Consider the following 25,723-nt stretch of genomic DNA (forward strand, 5'->3'; position numbering starts at 1 on the left):
TGCTGGCCTGCGTCTCCCGTTAGATGTTTCTCATTCTTGGAAGAGAAAACCAGGCGTTGGGACGGCATCCTGAACGATGAGAAGCATCAGATTCCCCTTGGAAACGAGAAGGAACTGGCGGTGTTGACCCTGTTAGAACAAACAACAACAACAAAACCAGACGATGCGGAGTGAGGTTTAAAGCGGGGAGGATGGGTAAGCGACAAGCAAGAAGTCGAGAGGAGAGGGTGTCTAGGTTTAGCTGCAGTTTCCACAGACCGTCGTGGTGCGAGGAGCAGCGCCTTGTGTTTCAACAGCACCTCTGAATTTTCAACGTATTTCACGTTCGCTGTCAGATTTTACCCTCAAATACAAGGACGGGCACGCGGAGGCCTCCCCGTGATGGATGAGGACACCCGGGGGAGAAGTGTGGTGGATGCTGTCCGTGGTCATGTGGCTGGTCGCTGACGGTCTTGGGGCAGAAGTGGACTTCGTGGTGGCCTGTCAGGGGCTGCCAACTGGGGCCCTCGAACCACAGACACTTATTCCTCAGGGTTCTGGAGGTGGAAGTGCCAGACCCGGGCGGGGGCAGGGCTGGCGTCTCCGGAGGACTCTCCTGGGCTCGCAGACGGCCACCCTCTCCTGCGTCCTCGTGCAGTCTGTGTGCACAGGCTGCCCTGGTGTCTCTCGGTGTCCAACTGCCTCTTCTTACAAGGATGCCAGTAGGATTGGATTAGAGCCACCCTGATGGCCTCATTTCAGCCGAATCTTTAAAGTCCGCTCTCCAAACGCGGTCGACCTGGGCGCTGGGCTCGGGGCGTGGACTTGTGAGCTTGAGGGCCACACGACCCGGCACCAAGCAGGCCTCCCGACCCCGTTCGGCGGGGTTCCCAGAGCTCTTCCCCGCACCAGGATGCCCCCGTGGGGGCTTTCTCGTCAGCCTTCGACTGAGCACTTACTGTGCTTCTGTGGGGCCAGGACTGGCCTCAATGCCGAGCCGCACAGCGGCTCCCAGTCCCAGGGGTTCACGGGTCAGAGGGAGGTCATGAGGGGCTTGTGGTTTATACGGTGACCAGGTTACATTCTGCGCCGTGCGCCCCTAGCGCTCTTCTCCCCAGCGCTGGGGCCCCGGACGGACGCCTGCTGAGTGAAGCAAGCCTCTCCCAATCTCCCCTCCACCCCGTCCGTCTCTCATCCCTCTCTCTCTCTCTCTCTCACACACACACACACACACACACACACACACGCCCCTCAGGCTCTGTGAGGTCCTGCCCGCCTGCACTAAGCTCACCTGGGTCGGGCAGCCGCATCTCCGGAATCGAGGACCAGAAGGGTGAAGTGGCACAGCGCAGGGGCCGGCCCTCCCTGGAGGCGTCCTGTGCCCGTGGCCCCGGGGACGGGCTCGGGCTGTAACTTCTGCGAGTCACTGCGGCCCCCCGAGCCAGAGCGCCCTTCACACCTGAGAGAAGGGGGACCTGGAGCCCGTCTGCGTTCACGTCTCCTTATTCCTCTAGATCCGTGGGAAGTCAGCCCTCCACCGGGCTGGAGCGAGTGGGGTGTGTCTGCCGCTACGTGGATGAGCACAGTTTACAACAGGGGGACCTGTCTCAGGACGCAGGCTGTGACGATGCTGGGCAATTGTGTGGCTTTGCAGAAAAGATTTCCCCGGGGGTCTATTTCCTCAAAGCAAACCAACAAACGATCTCCATCTCTGGAGTGAGGAAACTCTGTCTTACTAACTACGGAAGGCCACGCAGGCAGATAGACGGGGTGAGGACGTCGGTGCTGTCCTGTGGGGCGTGAGAGACTGTGATGAGGAGAGACAGGGTGTGACACGGCCTGGCTGCCACATGGCCCGGTGCGCTGTCACGTGCTGTGACACTTACGGTACCTGCTACTTCAGACCACTGGATTCAACATTCGTTTCTGCCCTTCAGAAGGTTGGATTTCCAGAAGCCATTTTTTGCATCCTCATAACTGTGTGTTAGGTACAGAACTTGTGGTGCACAAGGGAAAGGCATCTGCTCTGTGGAAAATCCATTCTGACTTGACTTGTGCCCTGCCCCACACCCCACCTGCAATTCCTGCTTGGCCCCCTTCCTAGTGATTACTAGGTTCCCTAGTAGGTAAAAATAGTGAAAAGAACTTAGCACTTTCAAAACCCTATAAAGAAACCACCCCAGAGGCGAGAGGGCAAGATGCCCAAGACACAGAGTGGGCTTTCGTGTTGCCCTCTTTGTTTGAATTCCAGGTCAGAACTTTGCCCAAGCTCCAGGGAAAGATTAATAATGTGGCATCCATCAAAGACAATTTTCCTACAGCAAAGGGATTTTCATTTTAAAAGGATCCATTTCCACTGAAGCTAGCATTTACTGGCGTTTAAGTTTTGCTCCTTATAGCTGTGGAACCTGGGAACATTTGACCACGTTGTATTTATTTAAGCAGTTTGAAATGTGCGCACATAGCCGAGATCTCCTGAAGGAAAATATCATTTTGTGATTTTGAATCTAGGGTGATTTGGCTGTAAGATGCTCAGATTTCCACAATGGGCCTAACTGATTCCATTCTTTGTGCTGTCATAGTTCTTATTAGTTGCCAGTAACATGTAACCTTGATTACGTTTATCGTTGTGAAAGACTGTATTTCTTACATCATGCATCACTAAACTTTGCCTTTCTTAGCCAGTCCTTGAAAAACTGCCTTCAACTTCTACAGCCTAATCAGCCCTCTTATTTCCTTCCACTGGGTGCACAAAACTATGTATTTGTACAAAAATTTAGTTTTTACAGACTGCAATGACTCAAGAGTTAACATTTGCTTACCTAACCGACAGCCATTTTATTTCACTTTGGGGAGTATAAGGTCAGTCTTCAGATTCCCCCTCAAAGAACTGAATAATCTGGTCTGTGGTTTACTTTTAATAAATCAGGTCTGGGGACTCACTGCTCCTCCACGGAGGGACTGGGTAACATGTGGTAGGTATATAATACTGCCAATTGCTCTGGCAGTAATGGCAATACGAATAAATTTGCCTTATTACTTTATAACCAATTCTTGAGATTTCATTTAATATTTTAAAACCCATCATTTGTAATCATGGCATTTACATTTTCAAGTGTATTAATGATGAGAAATAATTTTTCAATAATCATCACATATATGGGAGGGGAGTCTGGGGGAGAAAGGATACATGTATACGTATGGCTGAGTCGCTTTGCCGTGCACCTGAGACTATCACAACACTGTTAGTCGGCTCTACTCCAACATAAAATGAAAAAAATTGATCATCACGTATAACATTCTAACAACTTAGAATTTTCTTTTACTTTTTGTTTTTGCTATAATTTTGCCTTGTATTTGGTTGAGGAAATCATCTGAAATGCAAGTGCTGTGCTAACCTCTTCATCCCGTCCCCTAACTCTTTCAGAACCAAACAGTGGCCAGGTACAAGCTAGTTCTTCTGACCCCTTTTCACCCATCTCTCCCATCTGCACCACCTGCCTCTGATAACCACCAGTCTATTCTCTGCATCTGTATCTGTGAGCCTTTTTTTTTAGATTCCACATGTAAGTGAAATCCTATAGTATTTGTCTTTCTCTGTCTGACATACTTCACTTGGTATGATCATCTCCAGGTCCATCCATGTTGTTACAAATGGCAAGATTTCCTTCTTTTTTATGGCTGAGTAATATTCCTTTGTATATATATGTATACAAACATTTATCCATGTGTCCATCAACGGACACATAAGTTGTTTCCATTACTTGGCTATTGTAAATAATGCTGCAATAAACATGGGGGTGCAAATATCTTTACGATATATGTGTTTTTGTTTTCTTTGGTTAAATACCCAGAAGTGGGATTGCTGGATCATATGGTAGTTCTATTTTTAATTGTTGAGGAACCTCCATACTGTTCTCCATAGTGGCTGCACCGATTTACATTCCCACCAACAGTGCACGAGTCTTCCCTTTTCCCACACCCTCACCAACACTTACTGTCTATTTTCTTTTTGATAACAGCCATTCTGACAGGTGTAAGGTGATCTCTCATTGTGGTTTTGATTTAGTGATATTGATCAGTGATGTTGACCATCTGTTCATGTGCCTGTTGGCCGTCTATGCATCCTCATTGGAAAAATGTCTGTTCAGCTCCTCTGCCCATTTTTTAATTGGGTTGTTTGTTTTTTCTGTTGTTGAGTTGTATGAGTTCTTTATACATTTTGGTTATTCACCTCTTATAGGATCGTCTCAGTAGATGCAGAGTGAGATTCTTAATGCAGCAGTCGCACAAGAGCACGCAGCCACTGAAGGCTCTCTGCACGTGATCTTATTCCTGCTGAAGAAAAATATGACCAGAATCACAGGAACTGGATGATTACAAGTGGAAGGAAACTTACAGGCTATCATGACAACTTTTATCATTATGTAACACCCTTCTTAGTCTCTTATTATAGTCTTTATTTTAAACTATATTTTATCTGATATAAGTATAGCTACTTATACTCTCTTTTCATTTCCATTTACATGAAACATTTTTTCTCTCCCCTCACTTTCAGTCTGTGTATATCTTTATATCTAAAGTGAATTTCCTATAGGCAGCATATAGATGGGTCTTGTGCTTTTATCCATTTAGCCACTCTATGTCTTTTCATTGGAAAATTTAGTCAATTTACATTTAAAGTAGTTAATGATAGATACATGCTTATTGCCATTTTGTTCATTGTTTTCTGGCTGTTTTTATAGTTTCTTGTTTCTGTTTCTTCTATTTCTTTCTTCTTCTCTTGCTCTCTTTCTTTGTGGTTTGATGACTTTCTTTAGCAGTATGCTTATATCCCTTTATCTTTTGTGTATTTACTATAGGTTCTTGTTTTTGGTTACCATGAGGCTTACATATATAACAACTTATATCTATAACAGTCTATTTTAGGTTGATAGCTACTTAAGTTTGATCACATTATAAAGCTCAAGATATTTACTCTCCCTTCCCCATGTTTTATGTGTTTTTTGATGTTACGTTTTACACATTTTAATCTTTTGTATCCCTTAACTTATTGCTGTAATGATAGGTATTTTTACTACTTTTTAATCTCAACCTTTATACTAGCTTCATGTGTTTTCTTTTTATTAGTTAGTGCCCTTTCTTTTCAGCTTAAAGAAGTCCCTTTACCATTTCTTGTAAGAATGGTTTGGTGGATATGAACTTCATAACTTTTGCTCCTTTGGAAAACTCTTTACCTTTCCTTTAATTCTGAATGATAACTTTTCTGGGAAGAGTATTCTTGGGTGGAAGTCCCCTCCACCCCCAGCAATTTGGCTATATTGTGGCACTCCATTTTGGACTGCAGAGCTTCAGCTAAAAAATATGCCGATAGCCTTATGGGGTTTTCCTTGTACATAACAAGTTGTTTTTCTCTTGCTGTTTTTAAGATTGTCTCATTGTCTTTAACTTGACATTTTAATATAATTTGTCTTGGTGTGGGTCTCTTTGGGTTCATCTTATTTTTTAAAAAAACTTTTATTGGAGTATAGTTGATTTACAATGTTGTGTTAGTTTCAGGTGTACAGCAAAGTGAATCAGTTATACATATACATATATCCACGCTTTTTTTAGATTCTTTTCCCATATAGGTCATTACTGGAGAGTTCCCTGTGCTATACAGTAAGTTCTCGTTAGTTATCTATTTTATACACAGTAGTGTGTACATGTCAATCCCAATCTCCCACTTTATCCTTCCCCCCTTCTTTCCCCCTGGTAACTGTAAGTTTGTTTTCTACATCTGTGACTGTATTTCTGTTTTATAAATAAGTTCATTTGTATCATTTTTTAGGTCCCACATGTAAGTGATATTTGTCTTTCTCTGTCTGACTTACTTCACTCAGTATGACAATCTCTAGGTCCATCCATGTTGCTGCAAATGGCATTGTTTTTGTTCCTTTTTATGGCTGAGTAATATTCCATTGTATATATGGACCACATCTTTTTTTATACATATATGTTTATTTAATGAATGAATGAATGAATGAATTTTTTTTTACAGTAGGTCCTTGTTGGTTATCTATTTTAAATATAGCAGTGTGTACCTGTCAATCTCAAACTCCCAATCTATTCCTCCCCTCCACCCTTCCCCCCTGGTAACCATAAGTTCATTCTCTAAATCTGTTAGTCTGTTTCTGTTTTGTAAATAAGTTCGTTTGTATCATATTTTTAAGATTCTGCATATAAACGATATCATATGATATTCGTCTTTCTCTGTCTGACTTACTTCACTTAGTATGGTGATCTCCAGGTCCATCCATGTTGCTGCGAATAGCATATTTCATTCTTTTTTATGGCTGAGTAATATTCCATTGTATATATGTACCACATCTTCTTTATCCATTCATCTGCTGATGGACATTTAGGTTGCTTCCATGTCTTGGCTATTGTGCATAGTGCTGCATGAACATTAGGGGAGTATGTATCCTTTCAAACCATGTTTTTCTCTGGATATATGCCCAGGAGTGGGATTGCAGGATCATATGGTAACTCTATTTTCAGTTTTTGAGGAACCTCCATACTGTTCTCTATAGTGGCCGCACCAATTTACATTCCCACCAGCAGTGTAGGAGGGTTCCCTTTTCTCCACACCCTCTCCAGAATTTATTATTTGTAGACTTTTTGATGATGGCTATTCTGACTGGTGTGAGGTTTGGAACTCTGTGGGCTTCCATGAGCTTGGTGTAGTATGAAGACTTTTGGGAAATTTATGATGGAAGCAAGAAAGTAATGATCAAGGAGACTATTAACTGAATTCTAACATTGTGAGCATCTCCAAATAGTTGGAAAAAAGAGCATAGCACGTTTTGACACCATGGAGAACTGCTATGGTAGAAATTGGCAAGGTGCTTACCAAGCTATTTCCAATTTCTGAGCACACAGAAGAACTATATTTCTCAGCCTCCCTGCAGTGAAATTAGGACGATGAGAAATATTTGTCCAATGGTATGTGGGTGGGAGCAATATTTGCCAATTCCAGGCCTGGCAGTAAATGCCCCACACAATCTTTCTACTTCTCTCTGCCCCATGCACAGAAAGAAAAGAATTCAGAGATGGTGGAACCATATGATAGAAGGGTCAACATTCCAGAGTCGCCACTTGGTGTAGAACTCAGGTGAGTTACCAGTCACCCAATCCAGGGTCAGCGAAGTATGACCTGTGAGTAAAGTTTCCCAACCCCCACCTAGTCAACTGTGATGCAAGGGAGAAACAAACCTTTATGTTACTGAACCACTAAGATATAACATAGATAACTATAAGATATAGTCACACCTTATCCCGCCTACCATTAATTACCCTGGCTTATACCACTCTCAGTGCTCAGAGTTTTCTCATATATATATATATGAGAAACTGTATATATACAGAGCTATATATATATACAGTTGACCCTTGCACAACACGGTTTGAATTGCGCGGGTCCATTTATACATGGGTTTTTCGATGGTAAGTACAAATACATGATATGTTTGGTTGGATTTGCGGATGCAGAACCATGGATAGGGAGGAACCATGTATACAGAGGGCCGACTATACGTTATACTGTTACGTGCAGGTTTTAGACTGCACAGAGGCGCCCCAAGGCTCCTGTGTTGTTCAAGGGTCAACTGTGTGTGTGTATATAAATATATTTATATATATATATTCTCCATATATGAATGCTTATTCAAATATATCTCATTAATGTGATATAGTTGAGAGGTAAACACAGTACGTAGTAATGCAAGTTCTGAGATATCAATTTTATTTTTAAAATATGTGTAACTTTATCACTTTTGTGGAATTTGAGGTCATTTTGTCTACTCCTCTTGTTTTACAAATTAAGAGACTAGAAATGTGGGCTGATGAAGCTATTAAATTATGGTAAGTTTCATCACCATTAGTGAGAGCAACCGTGGTTCAGCTTTCTGGAAAGTGCACAGAACATGCCAGCTCCTACTCTGTGACTCAGCCTTCATGACCCTGATCCACATCCCAGAGAAGGTCTACAGGGGACATGTACAAGGGCACTCACAGAGGCATGTTTGTGGAAGTGCCTAGAATTCATCCTTAGGGGAATGGTTTCGATGATGCTTTTAATGGATAACTACTTACAGACGTATAGAAAACATAATTGGGGTGGGTTTTCAAGTAGGGGGGACATGGGAGAAGGTATCAAAGAGGATGGAAGAAAAAAAAGGAAAGATATTATTTCACTAAGATCAGAGACAGTAATTCACATAGTAAAATTTCCAAATTATTTTCAAGTAGAGAGTTTATTTTACTAAACATGTTGAATTAATTTAAATGTTGTTGGTCACTATGCTGCTGAAGAGAATTATTAAAACACATAGAGATATTGGCTTTAACAGTTTTTACTGAACATTTCCTTTGCCGTTTTAAAAATGATTATTTACTTAATAATTGCTCCCTTGATTTTTGACCCAAACTTGCTTCACTGTGTGCCTATCACAGAGCCCTACATATACTAAGTGCTCAAAGATTGATCATTATTGTATTTTTCCACTATGAATGTAGGTAATGGATGATTTCATAAAGATACTTCTGACATTTCTTTTAAATATAATGTTTGTATCAATTTTGTATTTTACTCTGTCTGGATTCCAGCCCTTTCCTCTCAGTTTTGATTATGTTTTATTTCTAGGATCCTTTTATTTATTTTCCCACTTTTCTTAGTTTCAGTCCTTCCTTTGGCTCACTTTGTGGCTTTACGAAATGACGTGGTGTCAAGAAGCAGACGCTCAGCAGAGAACCCACGTGTGGTCTCTGGACAGTGTGCGTTTGAATTAAGCCCTCAAGTCTGCTACTGACAGTACAGCAAACAGCAAAATCAGTTCAGTATTTACTGCTAACATTGCATCTGGTACAAATCACTCTAACTCTCCAAGGTATGATGTTGTCTGTCAATTGCTGCTTTGGTAGTTTTGTGAGGATTTTATGTAGTTTTGTTAGTTCTGAAAATTTGCATTTATTTTTTTAACCACATTCATTTTTAATGACCTAAGTTCTTGTCTCTAAACTAAGAATTTGTCAACTCTTCCTGCCGTTCTGACCTACACATCAGCACCCTAGTCTCGTAACACCCCGTGCCTGAGGCTTGGGTGATCAAAAGTAGAAGATGCCATGGTGTTGAAAAGATATTACAAGGAGGTCTTATATTTGAGACAGAGCAGTGACTCTACCATTTTTTTCTGATGTATGCCAAAACGGAATCTTTGTCTTCAGTGGGTTATTGCTGAACACAGATGGTATATGGCAGGTGCCTGGTCTAAAAAATTATACTTGATGTGGATTCTAAGCCTTCCATACTGGCTTATCTTCTTATCTTGTTCATACTTTCCTGCTTAGAATGGCATGGATGGATTGTTTGTCCTTTTGTATTTAAAATTGTTTTCCAATTTTTGTGATCTCTGGCAACATAAATCTCCAGAATTAAATCTTGGCTCTATTAGTCAGCTGTAATTAACTTACTTGCTGTCAAGACACACAATAGCTCAGAATTCCTCAATGGTTTCTGACTTTACCTTTTCTCAAGATGAGTGATACTAGGGACCAAATGCCTCTTTCTACACAGAAGCAGAGTAAGGCTTTTCATGAGATCCACAGCCTCGGGCACACGAGAGTGGAAATAATGTCTGAGAGCCTCTTCACCATGAGCCCCGCTGGAGTCCTGGCTCTAGCACCAAAACTGTTGTATTTGATTACTTAAGACAGAGGATTCGGGGAAATTGGCAGAGCAGAAAGTAGAAAGCAGAAAGTACCTGGTAGATGAAATCTGTCACGAGGAACCCTCAATAAGACTATCGACAGATTTCTCATCAGAAACTTTGAGGCCAGAAGACTGGGCTGATCTGTTCAAAGTGCTAAAAGAAAAAACTGTCAACCAAGAATCCTGTATCCAGCAAAACTTTCCTTCAAAAGTGAGGGAGAAATTAAGACATCCCCAGATAAACAAAAGCTAGGGAGTTTGTGACCACTATTTGCCCTGCAAGAAGTGTTCGTGTGAGTCCCCTGCAAGATGAAATAAAAGGAAACTAGACAGTAATTCAAAATTGTGTGGAGAAATAAAGGTAAATACACAGGCAGTTATAAAGGCTTGTATTATTGTAACAACAGCTTATAACTGTACTTTTTGTTTTCTACATGGTTTAAGGGACTAATACACTTAAAGAAAAAACCAATTATTCGTATAATTGGTATATTTTGGTCACATATTCCAAAAATCTATTGCAAAATGTCTTAAGCAAAATAGGGACTAAATTGGTTCACATACCTAAAAACCATCAGAGCACTGTTGCCCCGGATCCAGCACTGTGGCTGGATCGAGACATCACTGGAGGGGCTGGGGACACAGCAGTCAACAAAATGGGAGAAGTTTGTGCATATTTTATAGAAAGAAAATGGAAGAAACATGTAACCTTGTTGACAGTTTATAGTTAGTTTTTAGAATTTAGATTAGGGGTTATATTTTCCTATAAATTTTGATCTATTAATGCAATGTGGCTACAAAATAAAATTCAAAAGGCCAATAGTCAATTGTTATTTAGTTTGATATCTCTTTCCATTACATTGAAGAAGAAAACCAAAGGAACTGATTTGGGGAGTAGTTAGGTAACTGGATTAGATGCTATTCCTTGCATTTTACTCGGGGTTATTTCATTACAAGAAAAAGAAACACACTCTCTTAGCTATTTTAAGAAAAATAAGATTTTGCATAAAGATCCAGAAGTCTATCGCGGATACTCAGAACAGGAACCCTGCAGAACCTCAGAATGGCTCTCGCTGCGTGTGGTGAAGGATGAGCTCTAGGAGCTGGGGAGCTGTCTGAACGAGGCGGGCTCTCTGTCCCCTCCGTCCTGCCCTGCAGTGTCTCTCATTTCTCCTGCACGTGAGCCTCAAAGAATTACCTGAGTCTTCATGACCTCCCAGCCGGATGTAGCCACCCACGGCCATAGCTGTCAATTGTGACAGCCTGGGCCAGTGGCACAGCCCCAGGCGAGTCTGCTGTGGCAGGCGGTGCAGCAGGTGGGGAGCTGTGTCCCACCCTCCGCAGGGCTGGGGGTGGGGGATGGGCAGGCAGACCCTCCAGGTGTGCCTGCACCCTGGGCACTGACCTACTCTGCTTCTCTTCGGAGGTAGTATTTGTTCACTGATGCTTATTTCTATCAACTAGATGGGGTAATGCAGAGTTTTTGATGATATTTATTCATATGCTCATTTTATTTTTCAACAATAAATATTGTTTATTTAAGTGCCTACGATTTTTTAGGCACTGTGCCAGGTGCAGTGATACACTGGTGGGTGAAAAATGGTGTTTCTGCCTTCTTTCATGGGTTTATGAACAAACAAGGTAGTGATATTATAAAACTTTAAGGTCACTAAAAACACATTTATTAAGCCCCAGTGATCTTCCTGGGCACTTTAGGGACCCAGATGTGTATTAAATTAAAAGCCCAGTTTCCACTGCTGGAAATACAGTGGCTCCTTCCACGAACATCACTAATGTTTCCCAGGAGTTTCCGATTTTGCCAAGCCTCCCGCGTGCATGGCTGCGGGGATCTCAGCTCGTCCCTGGAGGGCCAGCGGGGGGGCTGTTCTGTGGGCTTCCTTCCAAATGAGATGTGAAGGGGCTCAGAGAAACTCCTTTCCTTCCTTCGCCAGAAGCTCTGACATGACAGTATCATTAGTTAGGTTACTGGATTGGTTCCTGTGCTTTAGAGCATGTTGAGTTATTTTACAAAAAATGGCTGAAAGCAGTTTTCTGTCAAGCTAGTCATATTTTTTCTGAATATGAAGCTCTATCTGCCCTTTATCAAGTGCCTCACAGACCAGGGCAGGTCTGTGCTGGCTCCTGCCCAGAGGATGCTTTTCTCTGCTGTTCCTTGCACCTCCCTTCAAAGGGTACCAACCGGGCATCTGTCCTTCTGTCCCCCTGGAGCACCTGTGTCTCTCCACCTTTCATCTCCCGAGTAACACGCTGGGCCTTCTCCCCCCAGCCCTCATTTCTCCACACACACCTGCAGACCCACCTCGCATCAGGGTCTTGAACACCCTCTGGGTTATAATGGGGGTGTGACCGTCCTGCCCTCAGCAGCTCAAGGTCTCATGAGGGAGGAAGCAAGGAAGGCGTGAGGTCTAAACCGCCAGAAGTTCTGGCCACGAAGGACCCTGACCACTGTTGGGGTCGGCGAAGGCCTCTGGGGGGACGTTTACGTCCAAGCCGAGACCTGGAGGCCCCAGCCCGGGGTGACCCCAGGCCTGGAGGGACAGGAAACGGCTGTTTGTTCTGAGTAGTTGTGTGTCTCGTTTATCATGCCAAAAAATGGTAAAGTGATTAGAATGTACAGGACCTGGTGGGCGAACAGTATTGCTGGTGGCCGTGTAAGCACAGTGAGTCCTGGCCCCGGGGGCTGGGCTGGGTGGGGGACGTGACGGTGGCCCAGCTCCTGCAGGGAATCGCTGTGTTACTGTAATTCAGACGCTCCCTGGCCCAGCCTTTGTCTGCACTAGAGCTAGTTTCCAACCCTGGCTTTCCGTGTTTGCTATGAAGGCGGCCAAGGGACTGAGGGCGCCTGCAGCCCTGGGTGTGCTGTCGGGGTCTCCCACCTCCTCCTGTCCGCAGGGTCTCCTCTGGGACCCTCCCCCTTGGCCTCTCGCCTGCAGGCTCTTCACGGGGCTGGGCCACCCCTCAGGGCTCTCTGTGGCCCTCTCCTTCCTCCTGCGCTGTGACAGCTGCATGGCCAGGGCTGGGACCCGCAGCCCGCACTCTGCCAGCTCATGTGGTCTGCGACTCCCTTCGCCAGACGGCTCGGCCCCCACTCCCCAGGAGGGTCTTGCCTAAGGGCAGCTGTCGTCTTGGCGGATGTTTCTGTTCGTGAAATACACCATTAAGGAGACGCCTCAGGCCTGAGTCTTACCTGCCCTGCCCCACTCCCTGGAGCGGTAGCTCCCACACCATTAACCAGCGCTACTTGTATTTTTCAAATGGAGCCGGTTTTAAATGAGGTCATCACACAGCCAGCGTGGGTGACAAAATAAACCCCAATTATTTTAAATCACATGGAATCTGAATCAGGAATCGAGGATGGACAGTGCCTCTTAAAAATGTAAAAAGAAACATTTACGGAATGGATGCCTGAAGGGTTGTTATTTGCTTTATGAAAGGTTACTTTGCTTTTCTAAATGATTTACCATGGAATCACTCTAATGAGTAAAATCCTTAAGTGCTCTTAAAATTCTAATTAGAACTTATAGCTTAAGATTGCATCTGGCTGTTTTCTTATAGGTTCTCTTCCAAATTCCTGTTTAAAGATTCAAGGAACAGAAAAGAAAACACCAAAAACTAAAAAATGTGCTGTAAAACAAAATAGCCGTCAACATTTTATAAGATCCTTGGAGCAAGTTCCAGTAATAATGGGGCAGATGTGTTTGGATTCAAATTCTTAAAAATCTTAAACCTCTTCTTCACCCTCTAAAACAAAGGGCAGCACGTCCAGGAAGGGGTGGGCTGGGGTCGGGTCCTCTCTGTTACCCACCTACATGTGAGGTCCACCCGCAGAGGCCAGCTCTTCTCAGAAGCAGCAGGAAGCCTGTGTCCTTGTCCTGAGATGCCAGCCCGCCAGGAACCACCATCCTTCCACCCACTGGAGGACACAGCTCGGAGGACACAGCACCTGTGGGCACTGCTGGGCCTGTATGTGGTGGGGAGACGGGGGATGAGACCAACGGGCCCCAGGAGGCCTGGAGGCTGCTGCACTTATGTATTTTAACACAATTATTATCTACGACCTCCTGTACTTGAAGCATTATTTTTTTCTGCTCTAAGTTTGAAAATTGGACGTAGGAAATGGTAAAGGCCCTGCCTCAGTCTGGCAGAATACTCAACATGTGCTAGACCCCGGAAATTGAGACATTCATATCCTGTTGGTGTAGACTTGAGTTTGCCAGCGTCTAACTCATTTGTATTAGAAACAATTTTATCTGGTATATTTACTAATCATACCTAGGTTGACACTTCATACAGTATTAATGTGGGCAGCCCCTTCTCTTTTTGCTTGTATCATTTGGTGCTTTTTAAAAATCTTAACCTTTATGAGTTGCTTTGTTGCTTTGTTTTAGGTACACCTCTTAGAAATGGAACATTAATTGAGCTTTGCTTTTTCAGCCAATATGAGACTGATGTTTTAATAATGACAGTATCTAAACTAATTTCTAGTAGTGTGAAAAGCTGTGTAAGTGATTATTTAAAATAATTGCTTCACTCCCCAACACCGTAAACCCACCAGGGCAAGGACCCGGTCTGTTTTATTCGCAGCCGTGTCTCTGGCAACTGGAGTGGAGACCGGAGAACAGTGTTGCATGAATGATCAAGTAAATGAAGGGAGAGTTTTTGATTTAAACAATCTCTTTAAAACTGTACGTGTTCCTCCCAGTGTCTGCTGGCACCTGATGTTGCCGGGAAATGCAACCCTGTGGGGAGACTTGGAGATGCTTTTGCCTCGGAGGAGTCCTGGGGAAGAAGCATGGGACATGCTAGTTGTTTTATTTCATTCGTTATCAGAAGTGAATTTACTGAGAAGCAAACGATGCTGAGGCCTTAAGGTTCTTCCCTGGACCTGGTGGGTCCTCAGTGGCGTGCCCATATCATCACGTGTTGTGAAATTTTCAAAAGGTATTACCTGCAATCAGCAAAGACCATGCCTCTTTCCAGCCCCACTTCCCTCACCTGTGTTTCCCACCGTGGCAGGATGCAGGGGTTGCTGCAGTGAGCTAGGCTCTGGGGCAGTGGGGTCAGGGGTGCATTTGATTACGGTGAGTGGAGTCACAGTCACTTCTGTCCCAACGCTGGGGTGACTTCAAAAAATGCTCTAACCATGCACTCTGCTGACTTGCCCAGTGTCGATATGAAGACTTAGGAAGAAAAGATAAGACTGTAATCAGCCAGAAAATGTAGTCAGAGTTGTGTGGAGGTGCACTGTGCCCTTAAGTTGAAAAAAAAGAATGCTTCTTTCCAGATTGTGTGATGCTTGTGGTAGCTGTCATATTTAAAATGTTAATTTATGTTATTCTTTTATGTGCATAATTTTCTTAAAGAGGTTCCCCAGATTATATAACTTTCAAGCCTCTCAAAACCTGGGATCCCATGCTGATTAAAATCACAAAAATTAAGAGCACTTTTAACATCTCTAGATTTTCCTGCACCAAATAACATGGAATAAATTTCTATGGAACAAAAACTGAAGAGGTTACAAGAAGAGATGGCCCCAAACACATTAGTTGTGAGAAACTTAATACTTATTTCTCTTCCTCTGCATTCCATGGATCCAGAAGAATTGTGAAAGACATATTTATGAAAGATGTGTGTGTGTGCGTGTAAAATAAAAAACAAAAGCCAGAGGGGAAAAACAGAAACAGATAGTAAATGGTAGACTGAGCTAAATCTTATCAGTAATTACATTAAATGTTAATGGTCTACACACTGCAGATAAGAGGCAGAGATTGTCAGGATGGCTTAAAAGCAAGTCCAAGCTATATGCTGCCTACAAGAGACAAACTTTTAATAAGAAGACAAGGAGAGTCTGAAAGGAAATGGTGGGAAAAGGTAAATCATGCAAATGTTAAGAATAAGTCATTGGAGTAAAGTGTATTCATATCTGAGAAAATAAACTTCTACATGGCGAGTATTGCCAGAGATAAAGGGAGTTTGTGTTGTGGTAGAACGAGCTTCTCTTCATCAGAAAGTCAATAATTATAAAGGTGCCTGTTGAGAAATACTCCAATACATGAAGCAAAACTGACCCAGTGAAAAACTGAAATAGATGATTCCATAACCAGGGTAAGATTTTAACACTCCTCTCTTGGCAACTGATAGAACAACGAGATTTAAAAAATGGAAAATGGGTCAGTGAGGACAAAGTGTGACCCACAGCCTGGGGTCGCCCTGAAGGAGCTCCTGACTGAAGTGTCTGGACGTAGTGAGAGCCTGGCCCCTGGCTCAGTCCTTGTGGGAGGTGACTTCCCTCCTCTGCAGTCGTTTGTGGCCCTCTGAAGCCTCCTTCCCACCGTGAGGAGGTGTCTGGCTCCAGGGGCCTGTGGGAGCAGTGGTTACAGGAGCTGGACAGGCCACCAGGCTTGTCAGGTGGCCAGAGCCATGGCCGGCCTTGGCCCATGGACTCACCTGTGTGTAATCTTGGGCCATGGAGGGCTCCTTACTTCCTTGTGAGCTCAGCAATGCCGTTAAAGAAGATAATTTTTAAATTGCATTCAACATTTTACTTGCTTTCAGGAAGAAAGCAGTTCAGGGAACTTTGTCATGAAGGGCAGAAGCCTTTTGAAACATACAGTAGATTGGTGCATATCTGTACACTACTGAGCATTACAGTGTTGTTTGTAACAACAGAAAGTGTCAAAGCTACACTAATAAAGTGGAGCAGTTCAGTTGAATGTGGTGTGTTCATATTGAATGTGGAGGGTCCTGGATTAACAGTTCCTGTGACCAGCAGCTTCTGCGGAGGGACCCTGCATCTCCCCTGGTTTCCAGCAACCACTTGCGTGTTTGCCTTTGCAGGAGTCACTGGGTTCCCAGGGACCACAGCCAACAGCGTCCCCCTGGAAGAACTGCCTTCCTGACTTGCCGTGGGTACAAAGCACAGCCTTCATTTTCATTGCTTTGTGCATCTGAAACCTGGTGGACGAGTGACCCAGCCATGACTCCCACGCTGGACCCAGGTTTGCTTTTTCACGGCTGTTGGAGACTCCACCCCAGGGGCTCTCCTTTCCCGGATTCTTCATTAACTTACTCTGAGCTGACTTCCTTTTCTTTCTCTTGCAGCATAAAAATGAATTGGAAAAGCAAATATCACCTCTAAGATTCACTGCTGCTACTTTAATTAAATGCACATTACCTTGGGGATTTTTTAAATGTTCCATCTCAGAACGGTAGAGACATGAGCAGCGTGGAAACCACATCTCTTTCCACTCCTCTCACCTCCTTTTGGACGTGGCAGATTGAATTTTGGCTGAGTCTGTGTCAAAATTCAGACACTTGGCGACGGTTAATCTCTCACTGCTACTGCAAAGGCAGTAATAACAACCAGCTGAGTGAAGAATGAAGCCCAGACTTGGAAAACAAGCAGAGCCACCCCTTGGTGAGGTCTTGCTACTCGGCAATACTTGTTACAGGAGCCCTGGTGGGAGGGGTGGGGTCTGGGGTCTGGGGTCCTGGCACAGCTGTGTCAGAGGCCGCTCTGCTCCCTGACTCAGACGTGCCAGATCACCCTTCCACTAGTTTGTGAAGGTATGTCTGAGATGGAGACAATAAAGGATTCAGAAGTGAAGTCTGGAGTATAGTTTGCCCTGTTATTGTCTCAAAGGACCAAAGTAGCAGAAGAACAAAGTCAGTCCAAGTTTAATACTTTAAAGCCAATGTATTTCTTAGTAAGAATATGAGTGGAAAACAAAACAACTTAGCCAATATTCTCCCAACTGCCATAATCCCTCAGCTCAGGGAGAAATTCCACCCCAAAAATAACAACAAAGAAAATCCAAATGAATACGGACCAAAGCCAGCCTCCCCCACCAGGTGAGTATTTCCATGGGTGAAGGGCCTTGGATGAAGTCCAGTCCCGTTGGCGGATGCACGGTGCACTGGCCCCGGCAGCCACGTGGACCTGGGCGGGGGTGTGTCAGCGTCTCCCTGAGCACCTTCTACCTCTGCTCCCCACACAGGGCGCCCGGACGTGGGACAGAAGCCAGCTCCTGGCTGCAGATTGACACCTAGTTTCCTCATGAAGGTGGATCTATCTCTAAACATGTGTGCACAATAAATACTACATATTCCTTCAACAAGCAAGTGAGAGGGAGAGGGAGAGAGAGGATGGCAGGATTGATTCAAGAGAACATTTCACAATGTACATGAAAAGTTTTAGTGGGTTGAGTTCCATATGTAAACATTTTTCAGTCTGTGTTAGATCTTTAGAACAGCTCCCTGGGTAACGTTTTTGACCCGTGATATATAGGGCAGTGTCTCCCCCCAGCCTGAGAATAAGACATGAATGAGACTCTGAGAGCTAGAATAATAATTATCTTCCCCCCAGTGAGCTAATGTATGTAATTTCCATGTTTTAATGCGATAACAGTAGACTCTTATTTGGAGTTCTAAATAAATATATTTTGTTAATTATATACTTTTAACTTAGCATGAAAGTTTTCTCAGGATAGAGTTTTCCGTCTTCTTTCAATTTTGAGGAGGGGGAATTGAGGAGGAAGAGGGTCCCACCGGGTTTTCTTCATCCTACTCTGGCCATGGAGCCACCCTGAGTCTCACCGACTGTTTCCTTAGCCTCGATGAAAACAGTCACGTGAATTCATAAATTTTTGAGTAGTCAAAGGTATCAGGTTTAGCTAGTCAGATGTCCCTTAAAATATTTTGAGAGGCGTCTGTGCCTCTTTTGATGCGTAAGACACAGGGGTGCTTTCCATGCATGGTTTCATCCTTTCCTTGCAAACAGCTTCTAGATTAAATTCTCTTTAATCTCTGCTTTTACTATATCCTTGTTCTAAACCTTTGGATAACTAGCTGTTTATCATAGGATAAAACCAAACCTTCTTGATGTTCAGAGTCTGTAGCAGGTTCATCTCTACCCACTGCCATGTGACTCGTGGGGCCTCCCTCTAAGGGACTTCATGGTTGGGCCACGTCCTGTGACCTTCTGGGGTCCTTGCCCTGCGTGTGGAAGAGTGTCAGCCCCAGGGGAGGTCCGACAAGGCAAGGGCTCGTAGAAGCAGAAGGACGTGCTCCTGTCCCGAGGCTGGTCCTCCAGCCGGTCCTGTGGGTCCCCTGCCACTCGCCTCACAGCTACATGACCACGTGAGCAAGAAGAAGTTGTTCCCAGTCCTCAGAACCCAGTCATTTGTGAGCTCAGCAAAGCCAACTGTCCAGCTCGGTGACGCTGATTCCTTTCCATGGGAACAGGCTGGAAGATCATTCCAGGCTCTTTTTTCAAAATTATTTAGGCCAGAACATGATTCCGGAACTGATTTTAGTGGAAGCTGATATAAAAAAATTCTCTATGTAGTAATGAAATCTAACACCCACATCGATAATAAAATACGTGCATTTGTGTATCTTTTCATAAACACGTCATTTCCTGAATGGTGTCTACCTCCTTCTTTCTCCCCCAAAGCTGGAATGAGTCAGGTTTGCTTCACTGTTGAATCGCCAAGAAGTGGGAGGAGGTGCTTGGGAGCAGGAGGCTTACAGTCAACACGCGTTTGCTCGTGAAGCCGAACGATGAGCAGGTCTCACCCTCTGGTGTTTGCCAGGCGTCTCCTGTCCCCTCCCCACACTGTCCTCTTTGGAAGGGGGTCACTGTGCACAGCCCACACATGGGAACATCTTCATAAGTTACTTGGAGTTCTTGTGCATGGGTTGATCTACTCGCCCCCCTTTGTTTGTTCCATCGTGTGTTTATGTCAGTGTGGACTGGTGGGTATTCATTTTATGCTCTGGATTATAATCCAACACGACTTTATTTTGTTGTTCAAACTGTCCCAGCTTTGACCACTGGGGGCTCCTTCAGTTGGCTCCTGGGTCCCTTTGACCTGCTCCCTCTTTACCTTCTGACATGATAAGAAGCTCCAGACTCATCCTGTACAATTCCTGCTGCAGTCAGTCTTAGAATCAGTCATTTCTCCAAGGAGCCCTGGTGGCTTTTCGTGGAGAATGGAGTTTAGACACCAAGGTCTGGGCACTGGGTGGGTGTTGTGGCTGGTGAGGTGCCACTGCCTCTCAGTCATCTTGGCTGACAGAGAGGAGACAGGCGAGTGTGTAGTGACGGTACGTGCACACTAGCTCCTATGTTAGATCCATCACACATGTGACATATTTGCACTTCTTCTCTGCGTATCCATCAGTCTCTGGAGTAAGTGAGACACGAGTTCATCCTGATGGTTGTGGCTCTGACCGCACCACCTGGGTTATTCTGGTGGCCTTTCTGTTATTTTACTTTTGACTCTTGCATCTCTGCTTTTCTTAGCACGAAGCATATCCATGTACTTTTTTCTTCCCTAATAACTTGAGGAACATATATTTGTCTAAAAGTGCTACTTTGAAGAATGTTTTAGTTTTCTTTAAGGTATTTATATTGTGGTTTGCTGTATAATAATTTATATACTTGTTTAAATCTACCCAAATAGATATTAAACTCTTGGAGGGTCGGGATCATGTGTTTTTCATTTTTTATTCCTCCTGGCAACCGGCACAGACACTCAATTATGTCTTGATCGAGATTCTGTCTCTGTTACCCTATACTTGTTTCAGGAATCACAGCACATGCTGTGGGTGCTTCAGTGGAATGGTTGCCTCTTCTGCATTTGGGGAAGAGGCCAGCACCTTATGGCTATCACAGTATTTGTTGTTCCCTAGTCGGAAAGACGAGCCCTGGTCCCTTTCGGAGGTCCTCCCTCTGCATGGGGACCCGTGTGTATTGCTAGTCCTCACTGTAATTTCTCGGTGGTTATCTACTTTAATGGCAGAACTGGAATACTTAGGAAAAAGAAGTACATTTATTTTTGGTAAAGATATTCAAACATTTGATGAGAATGCGATTTTTTGTGTGTGTGGCAGTAACTTTCTTGTTATCTTTGGAGAAGTTAATATGGGGAAAATTATATAAATACATGGAATAGGAGAAAGAACTAGTTGCCATTAGGGTGAGCTCATGTAGACTGTGGTTGGGCTGGATGACAAGTACTGGGAAAAACAAGAGGATTGACTTTGCCTTAAAATCTATAGTTTCTGTCAATACAAGAATCCTGTTTAATAACAGGAAAATTTACTGTGTGTCCACATAGCAAAGCACAACCTACATACACTCTCTGATTCTGTGATTATGATTTTATGTGGCTGTCCTTGATTTCCCTAAATGCCCAGAGGAAGTTTTTACTTCTTGGTTGAAGGGCATATACAGGGAAAAAGACATGGTTTTCCTTTGTGTCACAGTTAAAGCTTTGGCTCTTTGTCTTATAACTTAAAGGATTATAATTACGGTCTCTTATGGGATGATCCAAACTCGTCCCGTGCTCATGGGTTTTAATGCTTCCTCCCAGGGAACCAAAATTGCTACATTTCTAAATTCCATCACACTTTATTTCTTAAACATTCTTATACTGCTGCAGTTTATTGAACTGTTTCTTATGTAAAATTAAGTTATTTTAAATAATGTCCACACTGAGAATACCAATGACAATGACAATAATGTTGATGACAACACAATAGAAGTATCTTTATTTCCATGGTGAGTGTGTGTGTGTGTGTGTGTAATTGTGGTGTGTAAGTATGGTGCCCGTATATTTATCATCCGGGTTGGGGACACTTCTGAAAGCGGCTGAAGCTGCTGTTAATAATCCCACTGCCCCACAAGCGTGAACGGGGACAGGCCTGGAAAGGGAGATACGGTGGTCACCCTGTGAATAAGCCCGAATAGAAATACGATTTACCTTTGGTCTCCTCCCTTAAACACTATTCAGATTCCCTCACCAACTAGTTAGTTCCTCTGCCTGAAAATCTCAGCCAGCCCAGCTCTCAGACGCCCGGGAACAGTGGACACAGAGGCACAGGAGTGGAGAAAGAAACAGGTGCTGAGCTGGGTCCTAAGAAAGGTCTGAGGTACTTTGTGGACTCAGGGGGTCTGGGCTGGTGAAGACCCCCCAGAGCCCAGCATTCCTGCGTTACTGGGGGCTAAGATGAGGATGCTGTTCACTCGGGGGGGGGTTCACCTGGGTGGGGAGTATAGCCGAGGAAGAGGAAGCAAGACAGAATAAAGGCAGAAACAAGGTCCTGAAGGGATTTGTGTGCCGGCGGAGGGAGTCTGGATGGGGAACAAATGAAGGATTTTAAGAGGCTGTGAAAGACGGTCAACCTTAGAAGGATGACCCTGACTGTAGAGGGAGGGGGAGCCTCCAGCCTGGCAGGGGTCCTGGTCAGGCAGGCCCTGGTTTGGGGAACCTAAAATTTATGTAGTTTAAAGAGCCCTCTCAAAAAGAAATAAAGAATTAATACCATGTGTACAAAATGAGGTATAAAAGTGCGTATGTAAGTGTCAATACAGCAGGATGCAGGTCTATTCTTGGAGGCCACTCCTGCTCTAGGGCATTTGGCAATGGCTTACCACACACGGAAATACCCGGAGATGACACCATCCATCCCACTAAGCCAGAACCAGATGCTCCCCGCCCAGACCCTTCTAACTGATGCCCAGGAATGCCCAGGGTCACTCCAATGCCACCTGACACTGAGCAGAGAAGACAGAGTGGTCTTAAGGACCTGCTATGAAAATATCTCACCTTTGTAGGTGAAATGTGCGCACGCACAAGCACACACACCAGCTGAGAAATCTTAAAACTTAAACTCTTTGAGCTTCGTGGCAAGTCCACATCTGCATCTGGGCAAGAGGATCAGAATCAGGCAGTGGCAATAAAGAAAATTAACGGGGTCTTTAGAAAGAAAGTACCTTTGGGATGTAGTTACCTACTGGCTATGGCCAGTAAGGCACATAGGATCAACCTGAGTTTCTGACTTAGGCACAGATCAAGCACTCGGAGAGTGTTTATTTTGTGGGCTGTAAGTCTTAGAAATCAGAGTGCATTTACAAAAAAGTCAGTAGAAAAGAAATAATTAATAACACACCTTCTGTTTCAGGGTAATTTACTGCTATGGAAGGATGAGGGATGTACGAGCTCTTGAACACCGGGGTGCACCTGGCTTGTGATATTTTCACGCCGTGACTGTGGCCCTGATTTTCACTCTTGCCCCGTGAGTCACTGGTGCTGCACAGCTTTCGTTGAAGACATTGGCTGCTAAGTGGAGATTGTCTTGCAGTTGGCAGATGGATTACTGAGCAGAATTTTTTCTGTCCCGTGCAGGACTTGGTGTCCGCTGGGAGAGGCTGACATCAGCTAATGGCTTTTGTCCTTGGCTCACCCACGGAAAGTGACTGCAGCAGAGGTGAAGTGAATTAGATTTGGACTAATCTAAACCTTGGGAAACTCTGTGGGACGTGGATCCCACCTCTGATAGAGCTGGTCTGAAACAGAATTCCTCTCCGAAGGGGATACAGAGCTAGACACCCCACGGCACTGCTCCCCGACCAGCAAACATCAGGCGCTGAGTTCCTGCAAGTCACCCAGCTGTGCTGAAACTGAGACGTTTTCCTCCCCCCTCCCATTTCCTGGGAGGAAACGAGAGACAGGACAGCAGAACTGACAATGATCTTGCAACACCTGCATCAAGTTCAGGCTACGTAACCCACTCTCATCTCTGGAATATGAACAGAAAGGGGGAAAGGGGTGCTGTGCTCTCTTCTCATGGCCACATGCTCCCAGTTCAAGGCAAAGGGGGAGCCTGGGTGAGGGGCTGACATGGGGAAGGGAAGACTCTGGGACTGTGGGTTCTGGTCAGATATTTGAGTCCTGCCCTCTGCTTCACAGTGGCTGGACTTCACATTAGCAAGACATGGTGGGCAGTGATGGGCATGGTTCCTCCAGGCCACAGCTCAGCTTCTTCAGGAGGTCATGAGAAACTCTAGGAGCAAAAGGGGCAAAACAAGAGAAAAACAAGTATGGACACGAGATCCCTGGGTCCAAAAGAAAACTCAAGTTTCTCCCAAAACCAACTACTCAGAGACTGATTTTGATAGAATTGGAAGATGATCTGGTTGAAGAAAGACAAGCAGAGACCCTGGGACATTCCTGCAAATTGTCGTGTCCTCACTATGAGCTGGTGGTAGTGCAGAAAATGGGTGGATTGAGGTGGTTCCAAAGGGCAGGGGCTGGTTGGGACACCGTAGAAATACTCTTTGATTCCTCCTTGATGAATTTCTAGATGGTCCCCTCCCAATTAAATATTTTATATTTGATAGCATTCTACTTACATTGCTCGATATTGAACTATTCCATGATTGGCATATCACATTTCTGAGAAGATTCCAAATAAATTGTGAGATTGATTCCACATGATGTGTATCTTCTCAACCAACATCATGTGCTCCAGTCGAAGAAATATTCAAGTAATATTGGGAGCACATGCTTGTTTTTCTTTTATCATGATTTATGCAACACATGTTTTTAAAAAAAATATTTGGAGATTTAGAGAACATTCAGTAGAATTCTATTATTCTACTGGTAAATTTAGAGTAACCCTATTGTGTCATTGAAGAATTTTGGGTGCATACAATCCATGTGTTTCTATGAGGAAAAAATCCTTTTATCATACTCAAAGGAACTGGATATTGCAGGAATTCCTTGATTAAAGCCAATTATCTTGTTTACAACTCTTTTAGTATCATAAAATAAATTTATATTTAAAAGATTGTGCTACAAACCATGAGTTGAGTTCAGACACGAAATTATCCCCCAGTGTCATCATGGGATGCTGGTTATCTTCACTCTCACCAGATCCGTCCAGGGACCGTTGGGATGAACTTGGAGTCAGGAGTCCACGTTCTGCCGTGGCTGAGCTTGGAGACGTGTTCATCCCATTGAACAGAGAAATGCAGCTCCAGGACCATCAGGCCTAAGATACAGGGAGTGCTGGTCTACCCAAGTCAGAAAGGCAGAAGCGTGTGTTCCCATCTCACTCTATACCCAGATTATTTAGAAAAGAATTTAAATACCTTTCATTGTTCTGTTTTCACTCACCTTTTATCATCTTATTTCTGTATGTTCTACTGAGGCCACTGCTGAAAGGGCCCGACGCCTGCCGAGGGTCGTCTGCGTGGCTCTATCTGGGGCCCCGTGGAAATTGCTATCAAAGTTCTCTGCTGACTTCACTCCTGAGAGCTCTGCCCTGTCATCAACGATGCTGGAAAAAAGGAAGAAGGAAAATACCAGGGGAGGTGACGACTGCCACCTACTGTCCCTGCTCCATTCACATGACTTCATTTCATATCGTGAGACTGTCTGTGGGCTCGAGGTACTGGCCACCGCGTTCTATGTCTCTTGAAAGAAATTGTACTTTGGTTTGGCCTCAAGCACCTTGATTTTGCAATCCAATGAGGCGGTCAAAGCTACATCTCTCATTTATGTAGGAATAAAACCAGATATAAAGACAGGAATTCCAGATATTCATGTATAGCCTTAGACAGACACCAATAAATACAGTATTTATGTGCATTTAGAAAAACAAACTACAGTAACCATGTGCATTAGAGAATCTAATCAAATCTGTTGTTAATATTTTAGCTGTATGCCTAGATGGCTCTGTGTGTGTGTGTGTGTGTGTCTCTGCCAATAACAAAAATTAAGGCGACCACCCAAATTTGTCATTCTTCTGCTCTTGTTCCAAGTAGATTTGGGATTAATTATAATAAAAGCGATAATTTGTGAATAATTTAATTTTAAACTGAATTTTATATACACACATATGTATTTGGTATGTATTTATAACATATTATATGGATATATAGACATATAATGATTTTTCTATGCACATAGCATGGTGGTTGATAGCACAGAATCTAGAGCTTAACTGCCTGGGTTCTGGGTTCAAATCCCAGCTCCATTCTTACTTCTTTGTGAACTTGGGCAACTCAGTTCCCTTCCTTCCTGGATTACCTCATCTGTAAATAAGGATAATGATAGGACCTGCCCCTCATGTTGGTAGGGGATTTAAATGACTTACTGTTTGTGACACATTTAGAAATGTTTG

General features: G+C 44.1%; 1 protein-coding gene across 1 annotated transcript in view; it reads left to right on the top strand.

Annotated features, from left to right (window-relative positions):
- LOC309666575 (uncharacterized protein) overlaps nt 1-25,202 on the top strand; it is a gene marked incomplete at its 5' end in the record, with an annotated part of 92,579 nt that extends 67,377 nt beyond the window's left edge. The window contains one exon of the mRNA XM_082474044.1: nt 16,586-25,202. The remainder of the gene's footprint in view (nt 1-16,585) is intronic.
- Between the last annotated feature and the right edge of the window lie 521 nt (nt 25,203-25,723).

This window comes from Balaenoptera physalus (genome assembly GCF_965194825.1).
Source record: "Balaenoptera physalus genome assembly, chromosome: 9".
Taxonomy (NCBI): Eukaryota; Metazoa; Chordata; class Mammalia; order Artiodactyla; family Balaenopteridae; genus Balaenoptera; species Balaenoptera physalus.